Below are 14,204 nucleotides of genomic sequence, written 5' to 3' on the forward strand. Positions count from 1 at the left end.
ACTATATATTGATTGTATTGTGTTTTTCTATACCTTAAAAAAGCAAAAAGGAAAGGGAAAAATGTATTTGCCAGGTTCTTATTAATGGTTTTGCTTGGGGGGAAAAGAAGCTGAATTAAAAGAACAGCTGTTGAGAGGCTTGACTTTTTATTTTAGGCAAAAAGTACTTTGCCAACAGAACACTTTGCTAAAATAAAACGTACGTTTAACAACTGGAAAAGTATCTGGATGGTTGTTGTTTAACTGCCCTGACCTGGATGGCCCAGGCTAGCCTGATCTCGTCAGATCTCAGAAGCTAAGCAGGGTCGGTCTTGGCTAGTACTTGGATGGGAGACCACCAAGGAATACCAGGGTTGCTGTGCAGAGGAAGGCACTGGCAAACCACCTCTGTTAGTCTCTTGCCTGCCTCTTCATAGTGATCCTGGTCTTCCTTCATGGTCTCCCATCCAAGTACTAACCAGGGCCTACCCTACTCAGCTACCGAGGTCTGATAGGAGAGCCAGCGTAGTGTAGTGGTTAAGAGTGGTGGTTTGGAGCAGAAGACTCTGATCTGGAGAACCGGGTTTGATTCCCCACTCCTCCACATGAGCGGCGGACACTAATCTGGTGAACTGGATTTGTTTCCCCACTCCTCCACATGAAGCCAGCTGGGTGACCTTGGGCTAGTTACAGTTCTCTTAGAGTGCTCTCTGTCCCACCTACCTCACAGGGTATCTGTTGTGGGGTGGCGAAGGGAAGGTCATTGTAAGCTAGTTTGGTTCTTCCTTAATTGGTAGAGAAGCGGCATATAAAAACCAACTCTTCTTCTAGCCTGGGCCATCCAGCTCAGGGCAATAGTGTGGTATCTTTGCTAAATAATCTCGTATAAACCCATTGTTGTTCAAACAGATGACTCAAAATCTGGGAGGTAGTGGAAAGAGCAAGGTTACCTCTGCTGACCCTGATCTCAGTCTCCACACCTTGTTCCTGCATGCTGGTATAATTTGTAGGCTCACTATGCATGCACACATAGTCCATGCTTCAAGAACACTCAGTTGATGCCTGGAGGCTGACAACTGGGCAGCAGGCACAATCCGTGCTCCTTCCATTTATTAATTATCCTCAGATTTTTAGTCCTCTGCGAGGGCTTTGGGAAGTACAAGTTCCATTCAGCGTTTAGCGTTTTTAAATCCTGCTGATCCCATGAGGAAAGATTTAAGCACATTTTAACATTCCCTTTTGAATCCATAGAACTTAAAGTGCTGAACTTTGGCTTGTTCATATCCCAATTGTCTTGATCACTTCAAACTATACTTTTCCAAAGTCTCTGTAATATGTTAAGCTCAGCATGCTCAAATTCTAATTTTTTTAAGATGCCACATGAGGAACTATCAGTGACAGAATATGTTCAGATTTCTGGGCTGGCCTAGGGTTTTTCTGGGCAGAGGGTCTTCAGAGGTACCTTTTGTCATAGTGCTGCATTAATGGGGTATGGTGTTTTCTTGTGTGTTACCAAATATTTGGAATAAAATTGTAATTGAAGATTCCTTTATGAATTCTGGTAGCTCAGATCTTTTTCTGAATTTCTTTACAACTGTCCTTTACTAGAATTTATGGTTTCTATTACTTTCCCCACTGCCCATCACTTACAGTTTAAATTTCCTTACCCCTCTGCTTGTCTTTTTAAAATTTTGTTGAAGGAAAGACATATTTGGTGTAGTGGCAGCAGTCATCTGATAGGCATTCATTACAAACTTTTAGTCCAGGATGAGTCACAGCCCAGCTTTTCTGTTTCAGACTCTTTCCTGATTTAAAATCCTGGGCCCATAAAAATAAAATAAACCAGACAAAACAAAATAAAGATTATGAGCAAGCTCATGTGTTTCTGCATTGTGTGTGTATTGTGCTGTCAAGTCACTTCCGACTTATGGCGACCCTCCAGGGACCTCCAAAATGTCCTGTTATTAACATCCTTTTTCACGATTAACATCCTTTATTAAGTCATCCATCTCATGTTGGATGTTCGTCTTTCCATTCCCCATTATCTTGCATGTTAATTACTTTCATCTGTATCCACCATCCTCGCATGTGCACAGAATATGAGAGGAAATAACATGGAACCATACCAAAGCCCTTAGGAAGAGATGACAACAGAGAGGTGATGTGGAAAAGTTATTCCTTACCATCCTGTTGGGTTCTCTGTGCCAAGCATAAGTGAAACCTCATGAGTAATATCTCTGTTAACACTGTGGTTATGTTCCTGAAAACAGTGCTTAATGAATCAGCTCTGTAAAAGGTATTGGTAACACTGGTTCTAATACAGATGTGTCCACAGCATTACCGTTTCTTTCGCATGAGTGATGCATAAGAGTGGCATCTGAAAGAGGTGGCAACCACCAGCTGTGGCTGCTTCTGTGTTAAGCCTTCTGTATTATCTCAGGAAGCCTCTCTGGGGTTGTTTATGCATGGGAGTTTTACCTGAGGTTTGTTGCTCGCTGGACCCACACTTGTTTGTTGGAAATCTATGCACCAGCAGTCTCCAAGCTCAAATCAAGTTCCTGCTCCTTTAAAGGCTGCTTTGTAATTGGCTTATTCTGTAGAGCTTACTGTGAGAGAAAATTCCCCCCCAAAAACCCAACTGCTGCATAAAAAAGCATTTTAAAAACAAAAAACGGAGCAATCTGAAAGGGGGGTGGGAGAAATCCAAGCCTTAGTTTTAAAAAGCCTTTCTTCTGCTCAGAAAGAGCTCCGAGAAATCAGGAAGCATTTGAATCCCTGCCTCTTTACATGTTGCTTTGTAATTGGCTGTGAGAGAAACCAAGCTTGTGTGTCCCGCACTTTGCCTTAAGCATGGGTATTTCACCTGGTCTGAGCTCAGGGGAGAGGGAAGAATCGGGTTAACAGAGGAACGGGAAGTCCCGGGATTTGTGAGGACTGGCAGCGAGGTCATCTCTAATAGAGGGGAAATTAATGCATGACTCCAAGGAACAACCAAGACAAAAGAGGGGAAATTAATGCATAACTCCAAGGAACAACCGAGACAGACCAGGGGCAAACGTGAGTGAAAGTACCCATTCATAAACAACCTGGGTTCCTTTTGATATCGAGGCTTCCTCCAAGACAGCTCCAGTCGCCCTCTCTGTCAGCCCCACATGTCCTACTGAGATCTCATTTCTCAGCTACGCAGGCCTTTTATAGATCTCTAATTTATTTAGGAGGTAGCTGTCCTGCCTGCTGTGGTGCCACATCACTTTTGGCCCGGTTGTATTTACTTCTGGCTGGAGGGATCATGCAGTGGAGCCGCCACCTTGTGCTCCTCTTCCACATTTTAATAAAAAAATTACACCCAAGATGAAGATCAGACCAGTGGCCCAGCACCCTGTTTCGAAGAGTAGCCAACCAGTTGCCCTGGAGGGCCAACAAACTGTGCATAGTGGCTTGAGGCTACCCCTGATACTGCTTCCTATTTCTGGTAAATTCAGATATTTTACTGCCTCTGGATGTGCAGATTCCCTTTATTCTTCTTGGCTAGTAGCCATTGTTGGGCCTATCCTTGATAGGTCTAACAGGTCTAATCCCTTTTTAAAAGTGACCCATGCTCACAACCATCACTATGTCCAGTGGCAGTGAATTCCACAGTTTAATTACATGTGGAGAAAAGTATTTCCTCTTTTCTGCCCTGTACATATTGCCTGTCAGCTTCTTGCATACCCCCTGAGTTTCTGTGTATGGTAGAGGTAGAAAAAGTTCTTTCTATGCCCTTTCTCCACTCGTGCATAGTGTTATAATGTAAATCATTACAATATGGGCCATTTTGTTTCCAATCCCTTTCCTAAGCATGGGGTTTTCTTTTTTCACCACTGCCTCACACTGAGTCAACGTTTTCATTGAGCTGTCTACCACAAGCCCAAGATCTCTTTCTCTCTCAGTCTTGGCTAGTTTAGACCCCATCAGCATACGTTTAAAGTTAGTATTTTTTCTTATAGTGCACCTCCTTACCTTTGCAACATTTGACTTCATTTTGGTGCCTGCTCACCGAATTTAAAGAGATCCTCCTGTAGCTCTTCACAATCCATCTTGGTTTTCACCATCCTGAATTATTTAGTGTTATGTTAGTCTCTTGCCATGAAAACCCCAAAAGGGGTCGCCATAAGTCGGCTGCGACTTGAAGGCACTTTACACACACATACTTGGCCAGTGTATTACCTATTCAAAATAATTAACGAACAAATTAAAAAATAATGCTGGTCTCAATAGTGATATTTGTTTATAATTTAAATTTGTTTTGGTTTTTATTGTTTTATTGTTTATTTTATATAGAGTATTTATAGTCTGCCTTTCTCATAGGGACTCAAGGTTTAAACTGAATGAGTCAATGCAGTCAACAAAATGTGATATTCAATAAACAATGCAATTGGGTTAAAATTGTCGAAGCCTGGAACCATCCAGCAGTCTAAAAGGCATAACTGGAGCAAAGCATAAGTGTTAACATGACACATTAAACGGTGCAAAAATTACATAGTAGGATCCTACTTATAGTTTACTGTACACAGTGGTATATACCATAGTCACTTATAATTTGTCCAAGTGACTTTGTAAACCATTTTTGCAGTGCAATCCTATTAATTGTGTTGAAAAGCCCTCTTGAATAATTCAGTTTTGCATAGCTGGCATAAAGTCAGGAGAGTGGGGGCCTTCCTGACCTCAGGCAGGCCATTCCATAAGGTAGGGGCCACAATGGAGAAAGTACATGTTCAGACATTGGTTGATTTTGTCCATTTGCAGTTGTGCACCTGCAGAAGGCCCTGCTCAGATGAGCAAAGCTGTTGTTATAGGGCATGGGGTAGAGGTGGTCCTGCAGATATGAGGGACCTAAGCCATGAAGGGCTTTGTACGTGATATACAATACCTTAAACTGAGCCCAGTAACTAATGGGCAGCCAGTGGGTTGTCTGCTGAATGGGAGTAATGTTCAAGTTCCATCTAGCTCCCAGTAATAGCCAAGCCAACATTCTGCACCAACTGGAGCTTCCAAATTGATTTTGAGGAGAGACCAATGTACACTGCATTACAATAGTCTAATCTCGATTACCATGGCATGGATTCAGGCAGCCAGATCAGCTGTATTGAGGGCGTTGTATGGGCTTGGCTAAATTGGAAGAAAGCATTCTTTTGCAGCTGCATTAACTTACTTCTTCAGCAATAATGTTGGATATAGTATAACTCCAAGCCTTTTAATTGTTTACCACCTTGGGACCTGTTGGGTGGAACAGTGTCTCTAAAATGATTTTAAAATTAAATAATAAAACTTTGCCTTGGAATTTTGTCCAGACACTGTAATTACCCTACATCCTTCAAGTATACGAAGTTTAAAAAGCTGAAATCAGTGGCCATTAACTGCTGGGACCAGTACTTTGCTAACTTAGCTTCATATCACAATATATTGTCAAATTTCAGGGCAAGCTGCTATTAATATGTTAACTATAAAGATGGCCAAAGGGAATTTTTCCCTTGTTCCTTTTTCCTGAAACGTCTTTATTATGAAGACTGAAAATGAAACTTGGCATAAGGATTTTTTCCAATTGCATTGTAAAAATAAATATTCATCTAGGTACATATGCCAGTGAAGGCGAACAAAACATTATTTATTCTTAGGTTCTTTTTAGCCTCATCTTTGTGAGTGTGTGTGTAAAGTGCCGTCAAGTCACAGCTGACTTATGGAGACCCCTTTTTGGGGGGTTTCATGGCAAGAGACTAACAGAGATGGTTTGCCAGTGCCTTCCTCTGCACAGCAACCCTGGTATTCCTTGGTGGTCTCCCATCCAAATACTAACCAGGGCTGACCCTGCTTAGCTTCTGAGATCTGACGAGATTAGGCTAGCCTGGGCCATCCAGGTCAGGGCAGCCTCATCTTTAACCCTAGTTTTTTATTGTTAATGATCTGCTGAGGTAAAATTAGTAGCTTATTGATCCTCCAAAGTTCCTGACATGGCTCATAAAACAATAAGATAACAATAAAATCCAAAGTGTCAATCCATTAAAAACAAAACAAAGCTGCAATTGAGATTGAAATACATGACAGCTTTGAAACAAACCATTTATAATATATAGCAATAGCTTGTTTTTAGAAAATAAAAGAACTCCTATAGTAGGCATTGTAACCAATGTCAATTGCGTGTGATTTTGTGGCTGGGTGTAGTCTACTGAAAATTTAATTTTCTGTAGTCACATGCACATAATTTATTTTGTGTCTGTTGATTGAAGCTATAGTTACAAGGGTGTGGTATTTTCTTGCCTGACTTTATTTCCTGTGTGCCCAAATTCGAGCAAAGGGACTTGGAACGCAGTTCTTGCATTATGCCATCCCATTCTGAATAGAAAAGTATTTTCCAGTTCCAGTGCAAACAACTGACCACATTTAGATTCAATTTCCAAGGAAACAAATTTAAACATAACTTCATTGCTTAATACTTCACAAAAGCAGTTGCAAATGTGGCACAAATCCCGCTGTCTCAAAATCTAATTAAAAATCAAATATTTTATACATTAGTGCACATCTAGTGATAATGTAATTATGGCATTAAAAATTATGAAAAGTACTCAAAGTGGTTGCTACTGTTTTCATCATCATAAAAAAATGTATTGCTTTTGAGTCTCCAAATTTTATACTTTTTATCACATAATAAATAGAAAAATGACAGTTCATATTTTAACACCATGTAAATACATAGATATTTTTACAGGTCTTTCCGACCATCCATTGGAACATTTCCTATTGATTTTGCTTAAAATAGTACCAACCCCCAGTTACGCTTTCCATATGGGTAGGCATGTTCATTTCAGAAAAACTGTCACTTGTCCATCGTCTCCCATTATTCTTCGTATTTCAAATGGGATTTAATCTGGGCCTCCCATAACCAAACCCCATCTTTTATTATCTGTCGGAATATGGTGCAAAGATAAGCTTCGATAAGCACTGTGCTGATTTGAGATCACTTAGCATGATGGGTATGAGAAAGATGTTTTGATAGTGGTCTTAGAAATATGAAGGAGCGGTTTCCAAGAGGAAAGTAAGGCTGCAGGGGTGACGTGACAGCAAGGCATATAGATAAGGTGAGGCATATCTGTGGCTAGAAGCAGGAGATCCCTGCGTTGCTCATACTGGAAAGCAGCTCTGTCCTAGAACTATTGTAACACACTTATTACGAAGAAATGTTTATCAAAGGTTTCCAGGTGATCGCAGGCACAGGCTCTAGCACAGATCTTAAAAACAACTTCCACAGAACACAGAACCAGCCCAAGACTCAGACGTGCAACAGCGCCATGCACTGAAAGGGACAGTTCTATCATCATTGCAACCCCTCTTTAATTAAACCTATGACATTATATTTAGGAAGGCACATAATATGTGAACCCAAAATGCTTCCTGGCAGGTCTTCCTGCTCAAGTTCTATATTCACAAGCCAAGCCAGTTTCATTGATAACTGAGGCTTGGGATTCAAAATATCTTGCAGGTCCAAAGTCTCTGTTGTGGGCATATTGTCTTTTGCCTGTAGCGTCATATCAGAGTCCTCAGAATTTCTTGGCAATTCCTCCTCAAAGACTGAATGCCGTTCAGGAGGCACAGGAACCACTAATCACATATCAACTATGTCTACCTCCGCTCTGTCTCCTTGAGCAGAGTTGCTCATCCTTGTCCACCAGTTCAGTGTCTTTTCTTTCAGTGAATCAGTTTACCAGATCTCTGTGTCCTATGAAAGGGTGGAAGTGGCCTTTTTATCAGCAAGGATAGGTTGCTCAGTTTCTTTACTACTGTATAAGGCCCTTTCCAAAAGGCATTAACTTTGAAATTTTTTCCAGGCTGTTTTTTTCCCAGTTGTGAAACCACACTTTCTCCCTTCTCCCCTTGGAATATATTTCATCTTGTCTCCAGCATCTTATTTTCATGTTTCTGCCTCATCTGGGCTTCTACTGTTCCAAAGGCTGTGTCCAGTTCATTAACGTAGGCCTGTGTTACGTCACACTCCTGTGCAAGAGTTGTACGCTTCACTTGTTCTTGCCGCCTGAAGAGTAAATCACAAGGGAGCATGGGATTATGAAGTCCACAATTAATTTCATAAAGCGATTACCGGAATGTCGAATGTGTCAGGGCCAAAACAAGCCCAGGCCTAGTGCAAATGAGCTAAAAAGGTGATCAGACCTCTGCCCAAATCCATTCTGACCCAGCAGGATTTTCCCCCAGAGGTGAGGGAGGGAGTCAGAGAAAAGGCTAGAAGTAAAGCTTATTAAGCTCACGCCACAGAAATCCAGATAGCTCCTTGTTGCAGTGTGCTCATACATAGGCTCTCCTCCATACATACCTAGGCCACTTTTAGATGCAGCCGATACAATTCGAATCGGAGAATACTGCCAGATGGCAAAGGAAATTCTGCCTCTCCTTTGACCTTCACTGGATTTTATACTGCTTTGTGTCTTGGGACCTGTGTGGTTTGCGACCTCCTCCTTTCTAGGAATGGGGTGGGAATCAACAAGATTCAAGTTGGTGGTTCTACAGCTTTCTTGGGAGAATGGCCTACTGTTTGGGACAGCCTGGTGAAAACTCCTTTCCACCTTATCAAAAGGTTGCAGTCGGCTGATTCTGGATACTTGGTAGGGCCTCTTGGTCAGAGGTAGCCAAGATACCACTGTAGAAGGACTGAGGTGGGGAGGTAGTCATGCACACAATGTTATTTTGAGTTCCCTGAAACTTGGATTCATTGCAAACAACGGAACAGACTCATCTTATTGTTGTAGCTTGTTTTCTCATGGCCTTCAAGTGGACACAGTCACCCTAGGGTTGCCAGGTTTTGGTGGGCAATTGCCTGCCATCCACCCAGCTGCTCCGGAGTGGTGGCTGCGCGTGCGTGCTTGCGATGATGTCACTTTTAGTTTAACACTCAAACCCATAATTTTATCAGTCTCTGTCATCTCCCCCCTTTAGTCATCTCTTTTCTAAACTGAAAAGTCCTCATAGGATAGGTGGTCCAACCCACTAATTATCTTGGTTACCCTCTTCTGTAGTTTTTCCAGCTGAGTTATGTCCTTTTTGAGATATGATGACCAGAATGACATACAGTATTCCAAATGAGGCCGCACCATAGATCTATACAGGGGAATTATAATATCAGCTATGTTAGTTTCAATCTCTTTCCTAATAATCCCCAACATAGATTTTGCTGCTTTCACCGATGCAGCACGCTGTATCTGCCACATTGTTGCCCGCTCACCCAATTTGTAGAGATCCTACTGGAGCTCTTCACAGTCATCCTTAGTTTCACCACCCTGAATAATTTTGTGTCATCTACAGACTTAGCCGCTACAGTATTCGCCCCTAGTTCCAGATCATTCATAAACAAATTAAATAGTACTATCCCCAATACCAATCCTTGTGGGACCCCACTGCTTACTTCCCTCCATTGTGAGAAGTGTCCATTTATTCCTACTCTTTGCTTCCTGTTTAATTAATTTTAATCCATAAGAGAACAGGTTCTCTTATGGATTAAACTTTTTTATGGATTAGAAAACCTGTTCTCTTATTCCATGACTCCTGAATTTACTTATCAAAAGCTTTTTCAAAGTCCAAGTATATAATGTCTTCTGGGTCACCGTTGTCTACATGCTTGTTTACTTTCTCAAAGGTCTCTAAAAGGTCAGGGAGGCAAGACTTCCCTTTGCAGAAGCCATGCTGATTTTCCCTCTGCAGGCTTTGCTTCTCTATGTGCCTAATAATTCTATCTTTGATTACAATTTCTACTAATTTGCCTGGGACAGATGTTGGAGTAACTGGCCTATAATTTCAAGGTTCCCCTCTGGACCCCTTTTTAAAAATCAGTGTAACATTTGCTACTCTTCAGTTCTAGGTGCTATTTACACAGCCCAAATAATGTACTTTCAATCCACTTTCAGTGCACCTTAACGATCGTTTGCAAGTGGATTTTGCCAGTTCACACAGTATAATCCACCTTCAAAGTGCATTTGGGCTGTGTAAATAGCACAGTGAATTTAGTGATAAGTTGTGTATACAGGTTAGTAGATCAACAATCTCACATTTGAGTTCCCTAAGAATAACTTCAGACATTACCTCGTTGGGTATTAATTATTAGGAAATGGCTTTGACCAAGAACCCATCTTTACAGAGATGACCTTTCACCCAGCTGAGGTGAGTAGAGTAATGTGTCTCTGTGTGAAGAAACAAAAGTTTCACTCTAGCAGTGAAAGGGAGAAGCAGACAGACACTGCTGTGAATTTACTGATGCGGGATTTCTCTCAGGGGACCTAATGTGGGGTAGTAGATCTGCAGCCCTGTCAAATGCCCCTTTGCTTCCACCAGTGCTCTGCTTGTACATTTGTGAATCAAAGATAAAATCTTAAAGCTACAGTATTCACCTTCAAAAGGTATCAGCCCAGGTGAGCACTCTAAAGAATTACATGGCAGTGGGAGAGCACAGTAACATCAGTATGTATGGGAGTCCTTATTAGAATTTCCCCACTTTGTACTAGCACTGAAGTGACACCGTCCTTTGCAACTGTTGTAACATGACAAGAATCAAAATTGCGTATTTTTTCCCAATGTCCCACACTTCCAAACTGCTTTTAATTAGTTAATTTATTTTGTGGCTTTGCTTGATAAAGATAGCAAAAAGCAAATGAAAAGGACTTAAAGCCACTGAACTGTTTTTAATGCAGCCTTCATCTTGATCCAGATTCCATTTCCAGCTGCCTTAACAGGTTGATTTTGGTATAATTTACACAGCTGTACAAGACTGCGGGTTGCCGGATATGTGTTGGGTAGGTGGCTGCTAACCACAAGATGAATGAGTATGCACTGGATGGAAACTTATGAGGCTTTTTGCTCAGAATGCTGAAGCAACAATCATTCTTAAAATGTTCATCTTTTTCTCTTGTCCGAGAAGACATTTGAGGTTTGTTGCTAATTTGTGGGTGCTGGGTCTTCAGATAGAATCAGATAGCATTACAGGACTTGATATCACTATAGTGGCTTTCTCATATGCTAACCAGAAATCACTCCTGCTAAATAAACTCAACAAAATCTTGCTAAATTATGCTATCATTCTATTTATCTACCTAGTACAGTTTTAATCCACCTTTCTTCTAAGGAAGAAGAAGAAGAAGAGTTGGTTGTTATATGCCGACTTTTTCTACTACTTAAGGCAGAATCAAACCGGCTTACAATCACCTTCCCTTCCCCACAACAGACACCTTGTGAGGTAGGTGGGGCTGAGAGAGCTCTAACAGCTGTAACTTGCCCAAGGTCACCCAGCTGGCTTCATGTGTCGGAGCGGGGAAACAAATCCAGTTCACCAGATTAGCCTCTGCCGCTCATGTGGAGGAGTGGGGAATCACACCCGGTTCTCCAGATCAGACTCCACCGCTCCAAACCACCGCTCTTAACCACTACACCACACAAGGAGGTTAGGGTGCTCCCCTCCTCACTGAGAAGGCACCATCCTCAAACAGCAGATAATGCCAGCTTCTTCAATTAGCCAATGTATCTATAGAAAACGAATGAATGAATTATTTATTACATTCAAAGAGCAGCACATAGAGAAGGTCAAATTTTATGATGTGAAGCTAACCAGGTAGGCATTTCTATTCATCATCATTGCCAATAAAATTATCATTTGATGCTAAGGGTGGATGATTTTCAGAAGAAAGTTGTCAGATGTAATCTTGTCCACATCTTCTGGAAGCCAAGAATATCCATTATGTAAGGCACAAAGCTGTGCTTTTCTGCCTCCTGCCTCCAGTCTGAGGCACAAGCATCCTTCCGTTTCAGTGTTATTAGCATTCTACCTATCCTTTCCTTTGGGAGTGCAGAATATCAGACGCTTCCACAATTATACTATAGGTAGTGCAGGTTTCAATGTTCTCATAATTCTGCAGGGATTATATTCCACCTCAACCAATACCATGTTGTCCCTCAGAGTGATGCTACTCTCTGTCACAGTTCTTGAGGCATCGGCCTCATTCAGATGCTTAGCAGGAAAAAGATACTGCAAGGAGTAGGTGCACATGCCCACCACAACCAGTATTCTTTCAATGTCATTTGTAAAGTGAGCACTTCATATGCAGCTTCTCCCCTCTTTTTTATGAGGAAGATTTGTACATGTCAGGCCTCAGCAAGTCGATGCATTCCTGGCAATAACTTTCCTCAAGACGAAGCAGCGAGTTAAAAGTTTATTTCAGAGAACGACTTGAGCAAAAGTATTCAGAGTAAAATGCGTGCGTTAAGTGGCTGATCTTCCCGGGCTCCCAGTATTGTTTTGCGGGACCTGGTATCAGATCAGCCATTACCGGGGCGGGTCTCCATTGAGCTGCAGATCTTGGGCAGGAGACCAGGTGCAAACGGAGAGGGACGGAGTGCAAAAGGACCCCATTTTGTCCGTGAGGGAAACCATCTTGTTTCTCTCCGGGGCCGGCGGAGGGCCTATCTGACAGTACAGTTGGTGCCTCAACACATGTAGTCATTTTCACTACGGGGAAAAGGCTCTTCTACCTAGATGAGAATTTGAAGCAGGCCACAGAAATCACCTTTGAGGGATCTCATGGTGGCAGGCTTCTTCAGGTTGATATAGTTACCTAATGAAGCTGTTCAGGGTTGTTTTTTGTTTTGTTTTTTTGCTCCATTGTATCACAGACCTTGATCATTGCTCCCTGAGCTGCTGATTCAAATGATAATATCTAGTGGTGATCAGGATGCTTTTCTTGGATTTTCTTGTGTTTTGGTTTTTTGGAGGCCACCCACTCTGTTATATCACTTCCTACTTTAGGGAAATAGCTGTCCTTGAAAGTACTTTTGAATGATTTTCCCCCAACTCCCCTTATTATGCCAAGAATTTGATGTATTTCTTTCTACTATCCCTCAAGCTGATCAATTAAATATAAGTATAATGCAAACAAGAGAAAGAAAAAGGATTTGCCAGTCTTGGAAATGAATAGTTCACAGTAAATGGTTGAAAAGCATTTTTTATATCTCTATTATGTCTATTGTAACTGTAGTGTATGGACAAATATTCATGAACATCCAAAGCAAATCTCTTTAGCACTGATGTTTTCAAGAGCTAGAGGTGGTTAAAGAGCTGGGCTGTGAGCCACAAAGTCACTGATTAAAATCTCACTGGTAACTGGACACTAATACTAACCTACTTTACAGGATTGCTGGAAGGATTACTGAAAATGCATATGAAGCATTTTGAATAGGCTAAGGTATAGTTTAGTTGTACTGTAAATGATCTTGGGGGATCCTTGCCTCATGTGCTCCTATATCACTTAGAACTGCACTTAGAAATGCATTCCTATTACAAGTGTAAAGTGTAGGCAAATGAGGGAGAGAAGGGCAGGACCACTTTCTCTCTGTTCTTGGGGTTCTGCTCCTTTGCAGCTAATGAACTTCTATGGAAAATCTTCAGATTCAGTCCTCAGGACCGAACAGGGATCAAATCCTAAATGGGCTAAAACGGCACAAATCCGCCCATCATTATTTAAAAACTCCCAAAGGAAAAGTTGGATTTTTTTCTTTTCTCATAAGTAAGAAGAGAGCACCTCCTATATAATATTTTTAAAACTTGTAAGGGAGTAATCATAGAATGGTAATAAATGCCCATCTTTGTGATGTATGAATGAATAAATGCCAATTCTTACACAATGTTCTTATACACAGTGCTTTTCTTTTTGGTAAAAAGAAAAAAAAGTTCTAGTACTCATATACAAGATTGTACCAATTTCCACCAACTCCCCATCAGGACTTGGGAGAGCTGACAGTCCCAGAAAGTTGCTAGTACTCAGTACTGGTTAGTACCACCATTTAAAAACCCTACTTATACATATATATGTTTCCATGTAATAATTATATATAACCTGAACATGTGGGTTTTTCCATTGTACACACAGACCACATTTATTTATTTAAAAAAATTTCTTGCCTTTTCCCACACGATTCAAGGTAGTTTTCAGTTATAATCTTAATAAAAGCAGATACAATATAATGGGGGGGGGGAATTCACAATACAATAAAAAGTGTCCACAATGACATCAAATTAATTTTACAATTAAACACTACATTACTGACAAACTGCAGGAAATATCCTATAACCAAATTGCCCTTTACAGACTTTTGGAAGACTGGGACAGAATGCTCTCTCAGCCCCACCTACCTCACAAGGGGCC

The 14,204-nt window shown here is 41.2% G+C and overlaps 1 protein-coding gene across 4 annotated transcripts in view; it reads left to right on the forward strand.

Annotated features, from left to right (window-relative positions):
- Positions 1-14,204, forward strand: part of LTBP1 (latent transforming growth factor beta binding protein 1) — a 260,003-nt gene that overhangs the window by 122,666 nt on the left and 123,133 nt on the right. The window lies entirely within an intron of this gene.

Source organism: Euleptes europaea, chromosome 7 (genome assembly GCF_029931775.1).
Source record: "Euleptes europaea isolate rEulEur1 chromosome 7, rEulEur1.hap1, whole genome shotgun sequence".
NCBI classification, from domain to species: domain Eukaryota; kingdom Metazoa; phylum Chordata; class Lepidosauria; order Squamata; family Sphaerodactylidae; genus Euleptes; species Euleptes europaea.